Genomic DNA, 18,595 nt, shown 5'->3' with positions numbered 1-18,595 from the left:
CCCGGGCCCTGGGACAGCAGGCACCCGCGGCGCCTGAGGCCGGCATCCCAGGCCCCGGTATGGCTGAACACTGCCCCACCCTAGGCAGGCACCACGGGTCCTGAGATGGCCAGCACTCGCCCCGCCCGAGCTCAGCACCTTGCGGCTCGGGATGGCTGGCACCTGTGCCACCCGAGGCCAGACCCACGGGTCCCTGGGCAGCCATCTCCCCCGCCACCCGACGCTGGCCCCACGGGCCCCGAGACGGCCGGCATCCGCCACGCCCGCAGCCCTCACCTTGCGGATTGGGACAGCCAGTACCTGTGCTGCCCAAGGCCAGACCCTTGGGGCTTGAGACGGACGGCCCCCATGAGCCTGAGGCCGTCCGCCCCGGGACACCGGACAGCCGGCCTCCTTTCCGGCCGATGCCAGCCACCTGGGCTCCGAGATGACCGGCACCAAGACACCCGAGGCCGGACCCCAGCGGCTCGGGACGGTCGGCCCCCACTCCGCTAGAGACCAAACCCCGGAGCTCGGGAGGGCCCATTCCCTGTCCGCCCGAGGCCAGACCCTGGGCCCTGGGACCACCAGTCTCCGCGCCACCCAAGGTCGGCCCCCGGGACACCTGGCCCCCGCTCCGCTTGAGTCCGGCCCCCTGGGACAGCAGGCCCTTGCGCCACCCGTGTCCGGCCCCCGATACCCCAGGGTGGGTGGCACACGCGCCACCCAAGGCCAGCCCTTGGGACTTGGGATGGCCGGTCCCCTGCGCCACACAAGGCCGAACCCCAAGGGCTCGGGCTGCTGGCTCACGAGCTGTGGTGTAATTGCCTGAAGCAAATAGGAAAATAAAACTAACATTCACACAATAAGGGTTAGGGTAAGTGTAAAGGTTAGGGTAAGGGTAAGGGTAAGGATTAGGGTTAAAGGTAAGGGTTAGTGTAAGTGTTAGGGTATGTTAAGGGTAAGGGTAAGGGCTGGGGTTAGGGTAAGGGTAACAGTGAGTGTAAGAGTAACGGTAAGGGTAAGTGTAAGGGTTATGGTAAGGGTAAGGGTTACGGTTAGGTTAAATGTTAGTGTAAGGGTAAGGGTTAGGGTAAGGTTTGGTGTAAGGGTAAGCTGTAGCCTAAGGTTTTGGGTTAGGGTAAGGATAATGGTAAGGGTAAGAGTTGGGTAAGGATAAGTGTTAGGGTAAGGGTAAGAGTGAGTGTTAGGGTAAGATTAAGGGTAAGATTTTGGTAAGGGTAAGAGTAAGGGTTAGGTTAAGGGTTAGGTTAAGGGTTAGGGTTAGGGTAAAGGTAAGGGAAGGGTTAGGGTAAGTTTTAGGTTTAGGGTTAGGATAAGGCTAAGGGTAACGTTTAGGGTAAGGGTAGTGGTTAGCATAAGGGTAACGGTAAGGGTAAGGTAAGGCTTAGGGAAAGGGGTAGGATAAGGGTTAGGGGAAGGGTAAGTGTACATGTAAGGGTAAGGGTTAGTGTAAGGGTTACGGTAAGTGTTAGGTTAAGGGTAAGGGAAGGATAAGTGTTAGGGTACAGTTTTAGGGTAAGAGTAAGGGTAAGGGTTAGGGTAAGGGTAAAGTTAAGGTTCCGGGAAAGGTTTAGTATAAGGGTTAGGGTAAGGGTAAGGGTTAGGGTAAATAAAACAGTAATGTAAGTGTAAGGATAAGGTAAGGGTAAGGGTAAGAGTAAGTGTTGGGATATGTTAAGGGTAAGGGTTAGGTAAGGGAAAATGTAAGGGTAAGGGTTAGGGTTAGGATAATGGTTAGGGTAACGGTTAGGCTAAGGGTAAAGGTTAGGGTTAGGATAAGGGTTACGGTAAGGGTTAGGGTTATGGTAAGGGAAAGGGTAAGTGTTAGAGTAAGTGTAAAGGTAAGGGTTAGGATAAGCCTAAGGGTAAGGGTTAGGGTAAGCCTAAGGGTAAGGGTAAGGTAAGTGTTAGGGTAAGGGTAATGGTTAGGGCAAGGGTATGGATAAGGGTTAGGGTAAGGGTTAGGTTAAGGTAAGTGTAAGGGTAGGGGTAACTGTAAGGGTAAGGGTAATGTTTAGGGTAAGGGTAAGCATTAGGGTAAGGCCTTTTTTAGGTTTAGTGTTAGGGTAAGGGTGATTAAGGAGACTTTGGGGAGGCAAGGACAATCCCCAGACAAGGACTGTATATTTTGAAACAAGACACTGGAACCCATGATAAGGAAGCGGCAGACGGACAGAGAAACAAATGTAAGGACTATAAATCTTGAAACTGGACATTGGAATTCATGATAAAGATACAACAAATGGAAGAATTAGCAACAGCCAGCTCTTGCAATTAAGAAACATGCCAACTCAGCAGAATCCTGACCAAAGGTGAAAAGTATACTGTGAGGAAGACTCGGGGTCTTCCTCCCAAAGACCCCTGCCCACGTCCCGAAGACCCCTGCCGACAATTCTTGGGAGGATCTACAGAGGTGCAAGGTGCCAAAAGGCTAATTAGCATGAGAAGCGAGGGAAGACAGGGATAGGTAATGAATATGGCGCTTGTAGAATATTGATAGATTGCTTGTATAAATTCAAGACTGCTTTCCGCTTTGGGTATGCACGATAGGTGGAGAGACCCCCCATGCATCCAGCGCTGCAATAAAGAATATACCACTTAAAGGAATTTCGGTTTCAATCTTTGAATCAAGGGTAAGGGTTAGGGTAAGGGTAAGGTTTAGGTTTAGGGTTGAGTTAAGAGTAAGGGTAAGGGTTAGGTCAAGGGTAAGGGTTAGGGTAAGAGTTAGGATAAGGGTAAGGGTAAGTGATAACAGTAATGGTAATGGTAAGGGTAAGGATAGGGTAAGTGTATAAGAGTAAGGGTTAGGGTAAGTGTAAGGGTAAGGGTTAGGGTAATTGTAAGGGTTAGGGTAAAGGTTAGGGTTAGGATAAGGTTTAGGGTAAGGGTTTGTAGGGGGTTTACGTGGCAAGGTTTTGGTAGCAGGGGGCCATAGGGGTGGTTTCTGTGAGAAGGATCTAGAAGCTGCCCCATGTTTGGGAAGGGCCCCATTGTTTTCCAGAGCTGAGCTAATAAGCGATGTTGTTTTGCGCCTCTGTGAGAGCATATTTAAGACACAGAAAAAAACACTGCGCCACACAGCAGCTGGGAGAGTGAAGGGAGTGAGGAACAGCCTTGCAGGCGCCAAGGTTAGTGCCGAAGGAGGGGGAGAGGTGCTCCAGGCGCTGGAGCAGAAGTCCCCTGCGGCCTGTGGTGAGGACCATGGTGAAGCAGGATGTCCCCCTGCAGCCCATGGAGTACCACGGTGGAGCAGGGTTCCACGCTGCAGCCCGTGGAGGAGACCACGGTGGAGCAGGTGGCCCTGCACCGATGGAGGCTGCCGTCTGTGGAAGACCCCTGCCAGAGCAGATTTCGGGCTAGACGTGTAGCCCGTGGAGAGGAGACCACGCAGGAGCAGGTGACCTGGCAGGAGTGGCTGCCCGTGGGGGAGCCAGGTTGGAGCAGTTTTCTCCTGAGGGATGGACCCCGTGGAACGGACCCATATCTGGAGCAGTTCTAGAAGAGCTGCTGCCTGTGGGAAGCCCATGCCGGATCAGTTCAAGGACTGTATCCCGTGGGTGGGACCCCACAGCACAGGGGACGAGAGTGACCGAGAAGGAGCGGCAGAGAAGCGCTGTAGACTGACCATAACACCATTCCCCCATTCCCCTGTGTTGCTTGGGGGGAGGAGGTGGAAGAGGGTGGATGGGGGGGGAAGGTGCTTTTGGTTTCTTTTCTTTGTTTCTCACTTCTCTAGCTTGTTAGTAATGAGCAATAAATCTTACTATCTCCTTATGCTGAGTCTGTTTTGCCTGTTACAATAATTACTGCATGATTTTCTCATCCTTATCTCAACCTTTGAGCCCTTTTCACATATTTTCTCCCCATTCCTCTTTGAGGAGGGGGAGTGAGAGAGCGGCTGTGGCAGAGCTCAGCTGCCCACTCGAGCAGAACCATGACAGGGTTAGGGCTATGGTAAGGGTAAGGGTTAGTGTAAGTGTTAGGGTTAGGTTTAGGGTAAGGGTAAGCCTAAGGGTAAGGGTTAGGGTAAGGGTTAGGGGAAGGGGAAGGGTAAAGAGTAAGAGTAAGGCTTCCCTTTGGGGGTCATTTTTTCTTGTGCCTTGTGTTCTGTGTTTTATTTGTAATGTTTGTAGAGTGCCTGTGTTTGGTCTGGAGCTGTCCTGCCTGGCAGTTAGTGATGATAGCTAACGTGGCAGTCCATGGGTGTACTAATACATTGTCCGGTCTGTTTTGGCAAAGACATCTGGTAGGCAGCTTGGTGACTGGCTTGATCTACTTTCCAGGTGCTGAGGCAAGGGGGCTGCTGTTTTGAAATGACAACGTTGTAAATGGGGTCCCTTGTGTTATTGAGGGATGGGTGCTAATGCTGGCAGCTGAATGATTATCTTGTGACTGTTTTCATTTATTAAAGCTGAAACACAGTGTACAACACGGGACTTGACCAGAGCTGCTTTTGGCAAGGTGAGCGATGAACAGATGTAGCGGGTACTTTAGTGGTGCAGTTGTCACTGCAGTTACTTAACTACACAAAATACAGTAAAAATCCTGTTTATATTTCAGAGGTGTTGTAGCTGGCCTAAGAGAGCAGATGGAATCATCTGCCTCGAGGGCAGGTGAGGGAGCAGAGGTAAGGGAGCAGATGAGAGTAACTGTCCTAGCTATGCTGTGGCTTTGGATGCTGCTTCAGTTTATGCTTTTCTTTCTCATTCGCAGGTGTCTCGCACAGGCTCAGTGGGGCCAAACTGCACTCTGAAGAGCAGCACGAGAAGGGCAGGCAGGTCATGAGCTGGGTTGGAGCAGAATGGCCAAGTAGCACAAGGTGACTATGAAAGGTGTCCGTCTTGCTTTGCGGGTGCCGTGGCAGGCTCTCCACAGAAGTGGCTGAGGATTTGAGATAAGACCAGAGAGCGACAAGGAGTGGCACATGCAGGGATGGTTTCCAGGCACTTCGGTGGCTTTCTCTTCTGTTCATCAGGTGCCACAGGCAAGGTGGGTTGTAACATCAGTCTTTATAATCACAGGAAAGCAGGCCACTTGAATGCCACAGAGCATGTGAGAAGGGTGTTCTAGAAGAAAAAGCTTGTCTGGCACAGCAGAGCCTGATGGCAGTGTGTTTCCTCAGGTGAAGAGGTGCCTGAAGCCCCATCCTATCTAGCCGGCACACAATTATCTGAGAATGAAAGCTGCTTTCCAGTAATTCAAGTGAAGTTACGTCTCAGGCTTGAGCATCTTGGGCTTTTGCCTGGGCTTTTGGGCCTGTCTGTAACATTTGGCACCAGCACTAATACTTTTTTTGGTGTATGTTCAATGTTTGGGGCCTGTGTCTGGGATTTGGGACCTGTCTCGAACCACTGGGGCTTTGTCCTGGGTTTTGGTGCCTGCCTGTAGAGTTCAGGGCCTGTGATTAGGCTTTTGGGGTCTGTGTCTGGGGGTGTGGGGGTTGGGGCCAGTGTCTGGGGGTGAGAGGGGAGCTGCTTGTAGACCATTTGGGCCAGTGTTGAGGGGGTTGGGAGCTGATTGTATACCTTTGGGGAGTACCTCTGGGTGTCTGTGTCTGTGGGGGGGTGTTAGGAGCTTCTTGTACACTGTAGGAGTCTGCATCTGTGGGGGAGGATTGGGAGCTACTTGTACACGCTAGGTGTCTGCGTTGCGGCCGGGGGGGGGGGGGGGAGGGGTTGGAGCTGGTTGAACACTGTAGGTAGTGTAATACACCATAAAAGTTTGTTCATTGTCTTTTGTATTATAAAAATAAGGAGTTCTGTTTGAGGAGCGGGAGTTGCGAAAGCTCCCTGCTGTAGTAAGGAGCTGTATAATGCTTGGCTAGACACTATGAAAATTCTTTTGCTTAATGTAACAAAAAAGAGAACCCCCTCCCCTTCTCTCCTTCTGCATCTCAGTTGCCTCTTTTGTTCAAAGACACTGCTGCAAAGCTCATGTAACCATCTCCTGATAAGTTGCTAAACTAGTGTATCAACATCCTGCCTTCCTGTCTCACGCTGGGCCAACATGACCAAATAAAAAAAGAAGTTGAACCACAACGCTGAGGATGAATACGGCCTTCATCTTCACGACCACCAGAGGGACAGAGACGACCCCCTAGCAACAGTGCGCGCAGTCGCAGAATATACCGTGATGTGCTGCGTAATCCCGGAATTACCAAGACATAAAAAGGGACCCTGGCGGGGGTGAGGTGCACGCTGTTGGCGGAGCCGAGACTCCCCAGCCGCCCAGCGCCGTTTTGCTTGCTGTTGGCTTACTCAGTGAATTCCTTTCTATGGTTAATACAATGCTCTCTGAAAAATTAAGGGGGCAATTTATAACAGGTAGAGGCCTGCTTCTGGGGGGTGGTTGGGACCTGCATCTGGGGGAGGGGTGGGAGCTCTTTGTATTCCTTTGGAGCCTGGGTTGGGAGGGAGGAGGGGGGGGGGTGGAGCTGCTTCCACACCTTTGGGGCTGGCATTGGGGTTAGGGTTTGGGTGCTGGTTGTGTACTGTAGGGGCCTGTGTTTGGGGGGGCTTGGGGACCTGCGTTTGGGGGAGGGGTGGGAGCTGCTTGTACACCTTTGGGGCCTGCATCTGGGGGTGGTTGAGAGCTGCTTGTACACTGTAGGGGCCTGCATCTTGAGGGAGGGTTGGGGCTGTTTGTACACCTTTGGGGCCTGCATCTGGGGGGTGTTGGGAGCTGCTTGTATACTGTAGGGGCCTGTGTCTGGGGGGGGTGGCTTGAGGCCTGTGTCTCAGAGATTTGTGAGCTGGTTGTACACCTCTGGGGCTTGCGTCCATGGGGGGTTGGAGCCTGCCTCTGGGTGGGGGGTTTGGAGTTGCTGGTACACTGTAAGGGCCTGTGTTGGGGGGGATTTTGAGGTGGTTGTACACCTTTGGGGCCTGTGTCTGTGGGGGGTCAGTGCCTGTGTCTAGGGGGTTGGGAACTGCTTGTACAATTGATTTAAAGATCAAAGCCGAAATTTCCTTAAGTGGTATATTCTTTATTGCAGCACTGGATGCACGGGGGATCTTTCCGCCTATCGTGCATGTTTGAAGTGACAAACTATCTCATATTTATACAGCGAAACAATGAATATTCTATTAGCGCCTATACATATTCATTACCTAACCCTGCCTACTCTCGCTTCATATGCTAATTAGCTTATCAGTCCTTGCGCTTGCGCAAAGCCTTCCAAGAATTGTGGGCCAGGGTCTTCGGGATGTGGGCAGTGGTCTTTGGGAGGAAGGCCGTAGGTCTTCCTCGTGATGCACTTTTCACCTTTTGCTTATTCAGTTGTTTTCCAAGCTGTAAAAAATGCTGAGTTGGCTTTCGGTTTAACTGAGGGTCGGCAGATAACAGGATGTCTCAGTTAACAAGACCTAAGGGACAGTTGACTCAAGTTATCTCAAGTCTCAGCCTGACTGAGGGTTAACAGATAACAGGATGTTTTCAAATAACAAGATGCTTCAACATAACAGAAGGTCAACAGATAACAAGATGTCATTTACTTTGTTCTCGCTAACTTTTAACCACAAGTTTTATTCTATCCTAAAGTGAGTTTATACAATATCACAATGTAGGAATCTGTTTCTGCGGGGGTTGGGAGCTGTTTGTACAACTTTGGGGCCAGGATTTGGGGGTGGCTGGGAGCTGCTTGTACACTGTAGGGGCCTGTGTTTGGGGGGGCTTGGGGCCTCCCTCAGGGTGGGACGGGTTGGGAGCCTGCCTTGTGGGTGTTGGGAGCTGCTTGTAGAATTTGGGGCCCTGTGTCTGAGGGGTGGTTGGGGCCTGTGTCTCAGGGTTGTTGGGAGCTGGTTGTACACCTTTGGGGCCTGCCTGCCTTTGGTGGAGGGTTGGAAGCTGCTTGAACATGGTAGGTGGCTGCATTTGGGGGGAGGTGTTGGGAACTGCTTGTACAATGTAGGGATCTGCATCTGGAAGGGGTTGAGTGGTGTTTGTACACTGTAGGGGTTTATGTTAGGGGGAAGAATTGGGAGCTGTTTGAACAGTGTAGGGGCCTGCTTTTGGAGTAGAGTTGGGATCTGCTCGTACACCTTTGGGGTCTGTGTCTGGGAGGGGTTGGGGCCTGCATCTGCGGGGGTTGGGAACTGCTTGTACACTGTAGGGACCTGTGTCTGGGGGATCTTGGGAGCTGTTTGTACACCTTTAGGGCCGGGGGGGGGGGGGGGGGGGGATTGGGGCCTGCATTTTGGAGGGTTGGGAGCTGCTTATACAATATAGGGAGCTGTGTCTGCGGGGGTTGGGGTCAGCTTGTAGAATTTGGAGCATGAATCTGGGGGTGGTTGGGAGCTGCTTGTACAACTTTGGGGCCTATTTCTGGGGGGGCTTGGTGCCTGCATGTTGGGCATTTGATTTTAAATACTCAGCTCCTGTCACTTCTTATCAACTTATTGCATCTAATTATATTCTGCTTCATGAACTGCTGCCTACTCCTATTGGAATGAACCTCACCTTGGTGAAAAAATTGCTGGTACATGAGGACCTGAAGCAGCTGATGACACAAGTCCGAGAAAATGGAGAAAAGACTGATTACTGTCCATCATGATGCACAAGAAATACATCGAGTGATGGAAAGAGTAAAGAGAGATGAGAGACACCGTTGGTGGGACACTTTGTTTGGATGGTCGCCAAGGCAATCTTCAACAAGATGCTTCACCCTGTTATCGTTCTGCTAATACTCACTGTGTTATGTTTCATACTGACAATTAGTTTGTATGTTAAACTCTGGTTTATGATGAAACGTTTAGCATCCCTACACAATGTACATACACTCGATAAACCTCATCCCGAGAATGTATGTGAGATCCCCGACATATTCCAACCGTCGTGAAGCTTGAGTGACTATAGTCACGGGGTGGATTATGTGGTGTAAATGCCTGAAGTAACTAGGAAAATAAAACTAACATTCACATTTTTAAGGAAAAGGTACAGCATTGAAGAGGCTTTCAGGGTAGGGCATAACTGCATTACCTGAGCATTCCCTAGGCTCCCAACCTTAGATGCTATCGCGCTGGGGAAACTTGGTGTGCTAGCCCTAAGGAACAGCACGGAGCGTAGAGTGGAGTGGAGACACCATGGCTAGGCTCTGTAATCAGGTGGGGCCTCGATTGTTCTTGTGCACAAAGCTGCACTTTTTGCCACCCTGAGCCAAAGAGCTGTCATGTTTTGACAAATGCTGTACCCTAGTGTACTTTTTGCTCATTATAATATCATTATAATACCAAAACACACCTCCATCCCAAAAGCTACCCGCCTCCAAGGTGCGACCACCCCTCACTGAGCATGTGCTCTGAATTTCTTGGAGCCTATTACTTTAAACGGAGATGGGAAAACTTTACACCAATCATAACTAAAATATGCTTGACTAGAGCCACTCAAACTCCACTTAGAAGATAGAAAATAATATAAATTGGCCCAAGAAAGAGGGGATGTCAGGGAAGATACCACCGTCAGGGGAGATACCATCCTGAGGAAATACAACATCCTTAGGACCTCCTGACTCCTGGGATCAGTCGACGGGCTGAGCCTCTCTTCCCCCCCCATTGGGACGCCTTTGGGTGAGATCTGAATACTTGCTTATAAATCTCTATAGAGTCTTTGATCCTTTTAACGTGTTTATTTCTAGGCTGCACACCTGTAATACCTGTAACATATATAACATCTGTAACACCTATAACACCTGTGTATTTCATGCATACTAGCTTGCTTTTGCAGACAGTCCCTATCACCGGCAATCCAAAAGAACCTGATTATCTCTTGCTGTAATAAACCATACTTGATTGCATTGTGATAGCACTCATTAAGTGCAACTAGGGTGAGGGTGGTTATCCGTGATAGTTCAGTGTTCTGAATCTAACCAGACCCCCAGACGGTTAATGCGTTTTTGGTGAATGTCTGACGGGACCCCCAGACAGTTAACGTGTTTTTGGTGATTAACAGACTGGTTCAGTACTCTGAATCCAACCGGGCCCATAACGGTTAATCAGCTACACCCCTTAACGCGACACCATGGCAACACTGTAATGGTCCCTATAGCAATGTGGTCTTGTATTGCCTAAAGCACCACGGTGTCACCACCCCATAGCAACAACCCATAATCGCCATGGCAACACAAAAAACATGGTTGGCATGGCAACACAACACCATGGTTGCAATGGCAACACAAGCCCATGGTTGCCATGGCAACAGAACCCCATGGTTACCATGGGCACAACCCCATGGTTACCATGACAACACAACACCATGGTTGCCATGGCAACAATTGTACACTTCCTATAGTAACATACCCTTGTGTTCCCTATGGCACTACCGTGTCACCACAACATGGTAACACCCCATGGTTGCCATGGCAACACAACCCCATGGTTGCCATGGCAACACAACCCCATGGTTGCAATGGCAACACAAAAAATGGTTGCCATGGCAAAACAACCACATGGCTACCATGGCAACAGAACCCCATGGTTACCATGACAACAGAACCATATGGTTGCCATGGCAAAAATCTTACTCTTCCTATAGTAACATGGCCATGTGTTGCCTATGGCACTATGATGTCACCACCCCATGGCAACACCCCATGGCTGCCATGGCAACACAACATCATGGTTGCAATGGCAACAATCCTACACTTCCTATACTAACATGGCTTTGTGTTGCCTATGGCACTACGGTGTCACTACCACTTGGAAACACGCCATGTTTGCCATGGCAACCAAACCCCATGGTTACCATGGCAACAATCTTACACTTTGTATCGTGACATGGCCTTGTGTTGCCAATGGCACTATGCTGTCACCACCCCAAGGGAACACCCCATGGTTGCCATGGCAACACAACCCCATGGTTGCCATGGCAACTCAAGCCCATGGTTGCCATGGCAACACAACCCCATGGTTGCCATAGCAACACAACACCATGTTTACCATGCACCAACAACCACATGGTTACCATGGCAAACCAAGCACATGGTTACTATGGCAACACAACGCCATGTTTGCCATGGCAACAAAACCCTAAGTTTCCATGGCAACCCATCCCCATGGTTACCATGGCAACACAACCCCATGGTTGCCATGGGAAAAAAACCCCACGGTTGCCATTTCAATCCTACAGCATGTTTACCATGGCAACACAACCCCATGGTTGCCATGGCAACACAACCCCATGGATACCATGGTATCCAACCGCATGGTTACCATGGCAAGACAACCCCATGTTTGCCATGGCAAAAAGAAACCATGGTTGCCATGGCAACCCAACCCCATGGTTACCATGGCAACACCACCCCATGGTTGCCATGGCAACAGAACTCCATGTTTCCATGGAAACACAACCCCATTGTTACAATAGCAACACAATAGCATGTTTCCCATAGCAACCCAACCACATGGTTACCATGGCAACACAACAATATGGTTACCATGGCAACAAAACGATATGGTTGCCATGGCAACACAACCCCGTGGTTACCATGGCAACACAACCCCATGGTTACCATGGCAACACAACCGCATGGTTACCATAGCAACCCAACCTCATGGTTAGCATGGCAACACAACCCCATGGTTGCCATGGCAACAAAAACGCCATGGTTACCATGGAAACAGAAAACCATGGTTGCCATGGCAACACCACCCGATGGTTGCCATGGCAACCCAACACCTTGCTTGCCATGGGAACACAACCAAATTGGTACAATGGCAACCCGCCCACAACTCCAGGGTTACAATAGCAAAACAACCGCATGGTTACCATGGCAACACAATCCCATGTTTGCCATTGAAACACAACACCATGGTTACCATGGCAACAAAACCCAATGGTTACCATGGCAACAACACCCCATGATTGCCATGGAAATACAACACCATGGTTACCATGGCAACAGAAAACCATGGTTCCCTTGGCAACACCACCCAATGGTTGCCATGGCAACACAACCAAATGGTTACCATGGCAACAGAAAACCATGGTTGCCATGGCAACAGAAAACCATGGTTGCCATGGCAACACCACCCCATGGTTACAATGGCAACACCACCCCATGGTTACCATGGCAACACCACCCCTTGGTAGCCATGGCAACCCAACCCCATGGTTACCATGGCAACACCACACCACGGTTGCCATGGCAACACAACTCCATGGTTACAATGGCAACACAACCCCATGGTAACCATGGCAACACAACCGCATGGTTACCATGGCAAAAAAGATCCACGGTTGCCATGGCAACACAACCCCGTGGTTACCATGACAACCCAATTCCATGGTTGCCATGGAAACACAACCCCATGGTTCCCATGGCAGCACAACACCATGGTTACCATGGCAACACAACCCGATGGTTACCATGGAAACCCAACCCCATGGTTACCATGGCAACACAAACCCATGGTTGCCATGGAAACACAACCCGATGGTTACCATGGCAACACAACCCCATGGTTACCATGGTAACACAACTGCATGGTTACCACGGCAACCCAACACCATGGTTACCATGGAAACACAACCTCATGGTTGCCATGGCAACTTAACCCCATGGTTGCGATGGAAACCCATCCCCATGGTTACCATGGCAACACAACCCCATGGTTACCATGGTAATACTATCTCACGGTTGCCACGGCAATATAAACCCATGGTTGCCATTGTAACAAAACCCCATGGTTACCATGGAAACAATCCCATGGTAACCATGGGAACAGAACCCCATTGTTACCATGGCAACACAAACCCATGGTTACCATGGCAACAGAAACCCACTGTTGCCATGGCAACCCAACCCCATGGTTACCATGGCAACCCAACCCCAGGGTTGCCATGGCAACAAAGCGCCATGGTTACCATGGCAACCCAAGCCCATGGTTACCATGGCAACACAACCCCATGGTTACCATTCCAACAGAACCGCCTGGTTACCATTGCAACCCAACCCCATTGTTACCATGGCAACCCATCCCCATGGTTACCATGGCAACCGAACCTCATTCTTGCCATGGCAACCCAAGCCCATGGTTACCATGGCAACACAACCCCATGGTTAACATGCCAAAAATACCCCATGGTTGCCACGGCAACCCAACCCCATGGTTACCATAGCAACAGAACCCCATGGTTGCCATGGCAACACAACCCCATGGTTACCATGGCATCAAACACCGTGGTTGCCATGGCAACCCAACCCCATGGTTACCATGGCAACAAAACCCTATGGTTTCCATGGCAAAACGACTGCATGGTTACCACAACAACTCAACCGCATGGTTACCACGGCAACCCAACCTTATTTTAGCACGGCAACTCAACACCATGGTTCCCATGACAACTAAACCCCATAGTTTCCATGGCAACCCAACCCCACAGTTAACATGGCAACAGAACCCCATGGTTGCCATTCCAACACAACCGCCTGGTTACCATTGCAACCCAACCCCATTGTTACCATGGCAACACAACCCTATGGTTACCATGGCAAAACAACCCCATGGTTGCCATGGCAACTCAACACCATATTTACCTGGCAAGAAAACGTCATGGTTGCCATGGCAAACCAACCCCATGGTTACCATGGCAACACATGCCCATGCTTGCCCTGGAAACCCAACCCCATGGTTACCACGGCAACACAACCGCATGGTTACCACGGCAACCCAACCGCATGTTTACCACGGCAACTCAACACCATGGTTGCCATGGCAACTAAACCCCATAGTTTCCATGGCAACCCAACCCCATAGTTACCATGGCAACACAACCCCATGGTTGCCATGGCAACTCAACAGCATATTTACCTTGCAACAAAACACCATGGTTGCCATGGCAACCCAACCCCATGGTTGCCATGGTAGCAAAACCACATGGTTGCTATGGCAACACAACCCCATGGTTGCCATGGGAAAACAAACCCATGCTTACCATGGAACACAACCCCACGTTTTCCATGGCAACCCAACCCCATGGTTTCCAATGGCAACACAACCCCATCGTTACCATGGCAACACAACTCCATGGTTGCCATGGCAACCCAACCCCATGGTTACCATGGCAACACAACCCCATGGTTCCCATGGCAAAAAAAACCATGGTAGCCATTGCAACAGAACCCCATGGTTACCATGGCAACACAACCCCATGGTTGCCATGGTAACAAAAACACATGGTTGCCATGGCAACACAACCCCAATGTTGCCATGGCAACAAAATTCCATGGTTGCCATGGCAACACAACCGCATGGTTACCACGGCAACCCAACCCCATGGTTACCATGTGTAGTGGGTTTACGTGGCAAGGTTTTGGTAGCAGGGAGCCATAGGGGTGGTTTCTGTGAGAAAGATCTAGAAGCTGCCCCATGTTTGGGAAGGGCCCCATTGTTTTCCAGAGCTGAGCCAATAAGCGATGTTGTTTTGCGCCTCTGTGAGAGCATATTTAAGACAGGGAAAAAACGCTGCCTCAGACAGCAGCTGGGAGAGTGAAGGGAGTGAGAAAACAGCTGTGCAGGTGCCAAGGTCAGTGTAGAGGGAGGGGGAGAGGTGCTCCAGGCGCCGGAGCAGAAGTCCCCTGCGGCCTGTGGTGAGGACCATGGTGAAGCAGGATGTCCCCCTGCAGCCCATGGAGTACCACGGTGGAGCAGGGTTCCATGCTGCAGCCCGTGGAGGAGACCACGGTGGAGCAGGTGGCCCTGCACCGACGGAGGCTGCCGCCTGTGGAAGACCCCTGCCAGAGCAGATTTCGGGCTAGACGTGTAGCCCGTGGAGAGGAGCCCATGCAGGAGCAGGTGATCTGGCAGGAGCTGCTGCCCGTAGGGGAGCCAGGTTGGAGCAGTTTTCTCCTGAGGGATGGACCCCGTGGTACGGACCCATATCTGGAGCAGTTCTGAAACAGCTGCTGCCTGTGGGAAGCCCACGCTGGATCAGTTCATCAAGGACTGCATCCCGTGGGTGGGACCCCACAGCACAGGGGACGAGAGTGACCGAGAAGGAGCGGCAGAGAAGAAGTGCTGTAGACTGACCATAACCCCCATTCCCCCGTTCCCCTGCGCCGCTCGGGGGGAGGAGGTGGAAGAGGGTGGATGGGGGGAAGGTGCTTTTGTTTTTTTTTTTTCCTTTGTTTTCTCACTTCTCTCGCTTGTTAGTTGTAGGCAATAAATCTTACTATCTCCTTATGCCGAGTCTGTTTTGCCCGTTACAATAATTATTGCGTGATATTCTCGTCCTTATCTCAATCCTTGAGCCCTTTTCCTCCCCATTCCTCTTTGAGGAGGGGGAGTGAGAGAGCGGCTGTGGTGGACCTCGGCTGCCCACTCGAGCGGAACCATGGCACCATGGCAACACAAACCCCACGGTTGCCATGGCAACACAACCCTATGGTTGCCACGGAAACACAATCCCATGTTTGCCATGGCAACAAAGCCCATGGTTGCCATGGCAATCCAAGCCCACGGTTACCATGGCAACACAACACCATGCTTACCATGGCAACACAACCCCATGGTCACCATGTGTAGTGGGTTTACGTGGCAAGGTTTTGGTAGCAGGGAGCCATAGGGGTGGTTTCTGTGAGAAAGATCTAGAAGCTGCCCCATGTTTGGGAAGGGCCCCATTGTTTTCCAGATCCGAGCCAATAAGCGATGTTGTTTTGCGCCTCTGTGAGAGCATATTTAAGACAGGGAAAAAACGCTGCGCCACACAGCAGCCGGGAGAGTCAAGGGAGTGGGAGAACAGCCTTGCACCAAGGTCAGTGTAGAAGGAGGGGGAGAGGTGCTCCAGGCGCCGGAGCAGAAGTCCCCTGCGGCCTGTGGTGAGGACCATGGTGAAGCAGGATGTCCCCCTGCAGCCCATGGAGTACCACGGTGGAGCAGGGTTCCACGCTGCAGCCCGTGGAGGAGACCACGGTGGAGCAGGTGGCCCTGCACCGACGGAGGCTGCCGCCTGTGGAAGACCCCTGCCGGAGCAGATTCCGGGCCGGACCTGTAGCCCGTGGAGAGGAGACCACGCAGGAGCAGGTGATCTGGCAGGAGCTGCTGCCCGTAGGGGAGCCAGGTTGGAGCAGTTTTCTCCTGAGGGATGGACCCCGTGGTACGGACCCATATCTGGAGCAGTTCTGGAAGAGCTGCTGCCTGTGGGAAGCCCACGCCGGATCAGTTCATCAAGGACTGCATCCCGTGGGTGGGACCCCACAGCACAGGGGACGAGAGTGACCGAGAAGGAGCGGCAGAGAAGAAGTGCTGTAGACTGACCATAACCCCCATTCCCCGTTCCCCTGCGCCGCTCGGGGGGAGGAGGTGGAAAAGGGTGGATGGGGGGAAGGTGCTTTTGTTTTTTTTTTCCTTTGTTTTCTCACTTCTCTCGCTTGTTAGTTGTAGACAATAAATCTTACTATCTCCTTATGCCGAGTCTGTTTTGCCCGTTACAATAATTATTGCGTGATTTTCTCGTCCTTATCTCAATCCTTGAGCCCTTTTCACATATTTTCTCCCCATTCCTCTTTGAGGAGGGGGAGTGAGAGAGCGGCTGTGGTGGAGCTCGGCTGCCCACTCGAGCGGAACCACGACAGTCTTTTTTGGCGCCCAACGTGGGGCTCGAGGGTTGAGATAATAATAGCATTGATTGAAGTATTTACAACTAACATATTGGTAGTCATAATGCTCGGTTTTCTGGTAATACTTTTCTGTGTGGATATGTTGTATATAGCCCACTCTCTGTTTTCTTTTTTCCTTTACATCCGATCGGAGAAAGTGTTGAAGTCTGTGCTTGTTTTTTTTATCATGTTGTGCTGTAACATACTGGCCTTCAGTTTTGTTTGGTATTCAGACCCGGCATTGTTATCCTCCTGGTCTCCTGGAGATTATCTTATTGAAAATATTAGGAATTACAGTGCCTTCTACTTTTCTCCCTGTGGGCTAATTACAGCAGCCTTTCAGTATCTTGGATACCCCTGGTCAGATATTATCCTCCTATCACTAGGTCTAGTGTTTGTCATCTTCCCCAAAGTAAAGCAATTTATTAAGAATATTATTCAAGGACCTGTCCCCAGACAAAGTTGTGGGTGGCAAGGTGTGTGGGGGGATTTGGGCAGGTACCTATCACGGTTTTCTCCTCCAATGGTTCTAAATTTCACCCCTGAACAAGTACAAAATCCAAGAAAACTGGTGGAATGTTTGAAAGACGTATGCCCTGACCCTGGCAATACTAGAGAACTCCACCAGCTGGCTGCACTCTGCTGGGGTCTGGCTTACGCCTATCAGATGTCAATTAACATTGCCCAGCACCCTCAAGGGGATAGGGAGCTTCCTGAATTTGATAATGAGACAGCACACACTGTGACTACCCTAGAGGACCGACCATCTATGGTATCAGTCGCCCCTGTAGTGAAGACGAAACAGTGGAAACGGAGATCAGGTCGTTTAGTAAGGGAAGAAGCTCCTTCTACGGATGAGGGAGAAGAGGAAAAGGCAAGTGGCTCTAAAGCAGCGTTATCACGGCAACATCGCGAAAAAGAGACTGAAATCATAGATGAATCAGAAACTACTCGGTCTCTATCTCTGAGTGAGCTGCGAGAAATACGGAAAGACTTCAGTCGCCATCCAGGTGAGCACATCCTCACTTGGCTGCTTCGATGCTGGGATAGTGGGGCCAATACCCAACAGCTAGAAGGCAACGAAGCCAAGCAGCTGGGATCCCTTTCTAGAGAAAGACTCATTGATAGAGTAATTGGAAGAGAGGCACAAGTTATCAGCCTCTGGAGGCGAATCCTAACAGCTGTGAAAGAAAGGTATCCCCACAAAGAGGATATTGTCTACCAAGTAAACAAATGGACCACTATGGATAAGGGCCTCCAGCAGCTGCGGGAATTAGCTGTGCTGGAGATGCTTTATAGTGATTTAAACAACGCCCAGGCACCTAAAGACCCCGATGAAGTGCAATGCACAGCGTCCATGTGGCGGAAGTTTGTACGAGCTGCACCCCCAACACATGCCAGCACACTGGCAGTCATGGGTTGGGACGAGGGGATGGGGCCAACTGTGGATACCGTGTCCAACCAGCTTCATAAATATGAAGAAAATCTCTCTCCCCCAGTACGGGGCTGCATTTCAGCTGTGGAGAAACTGTCCCAACGGTTAGATGAACACATAGCTTCGTCCTCACCTAAACGGAAAAATCTTTCGGCCATCAAGCGCCAGCAGTCCCCGGCTCAAACAAGGGAGAATCCGGGACGCACACCGCGAGGTACCTTGTGGTTTTATTTACGTGACCACGGGGAAGATATGAGGAAGTGGGATGGTGAACCGACCTCGGCCCTAGCTGCTCGGGTACGTGAGCTACGGAAAGATACAACAGCAACAAAGAGGGCCCCTAGGAAGATTGCTGCCCCAGTTTCTGTTGAACAGTCCCCCAGAGGCAGTAGAAGGAATAGTATTACTCCTGACCCTGATGAAGAGGTTTCTGCTTCACGTTTGGAAGAAATAATTGATAGATACTCCGACCAGGATTAGTGGGGCCCTGCCTCTGGCCAGGTAGAGGAGAGGGACAACCGGATTTACTGGACTGTGTGGATTCGATGGCCTGGCACACCGGAACC

General features: G+C 50.9%; 3 long non-coding RNA genes across 3 annotated transcripts in view; 2 read left to right on the top strand and 1 right to left on the bottom strand.

The window, feature by feature from the left end:
• Positions 1-9,793, top strand: part of LOC311441526 — a 47,166-nt gene extending 37,373 nt beyond the window's left edge. Inside the window, exons 6-7 of the long non-coding RNA XR_014696015.1 lie at positions 5,706-6,326; positions 8,489-9,793. This is a non-coding gene — a long non-coding RNA (uncharacterized lncRNA). The remainder of the gene's footprint in view (positions 1-5,705; positions 6,327-8,488) is intronic.
• Positions 1-18,595, bottom strand: part of LOC311441528 — a 206,213-nt gene that overhangs the window by 29,935 nt on the left and 157,683 nt on the right. The gene's annotated exons all lie outside the window — the stretch shown is intronic.
• Positions 4,252-4,629, top strand: LOC311441531. Its single transcript, XR_014696019.1, has 3 exons — positions 4,252-4,286; positions 4,415-4,464; positions 4,564-4,629. It is a non-coding gene; the product is annotated as an uncharacterized lncRNA (long non-coding RNA).

This window comes from Aythya ferina, assembly GCF_964211825.1.
Source record: "Aythya ferina genome assembly, chromosome: 9".
Classification (NCBI taxonomy): Eukaryota; Metazoa; Chordata; class Aves; order Anseriformes; family Anatidae; genus Aythya; species Aythya ferina.
This window is presented reverse-complemented; position numbering and strand designations above follow the sequence as displayed.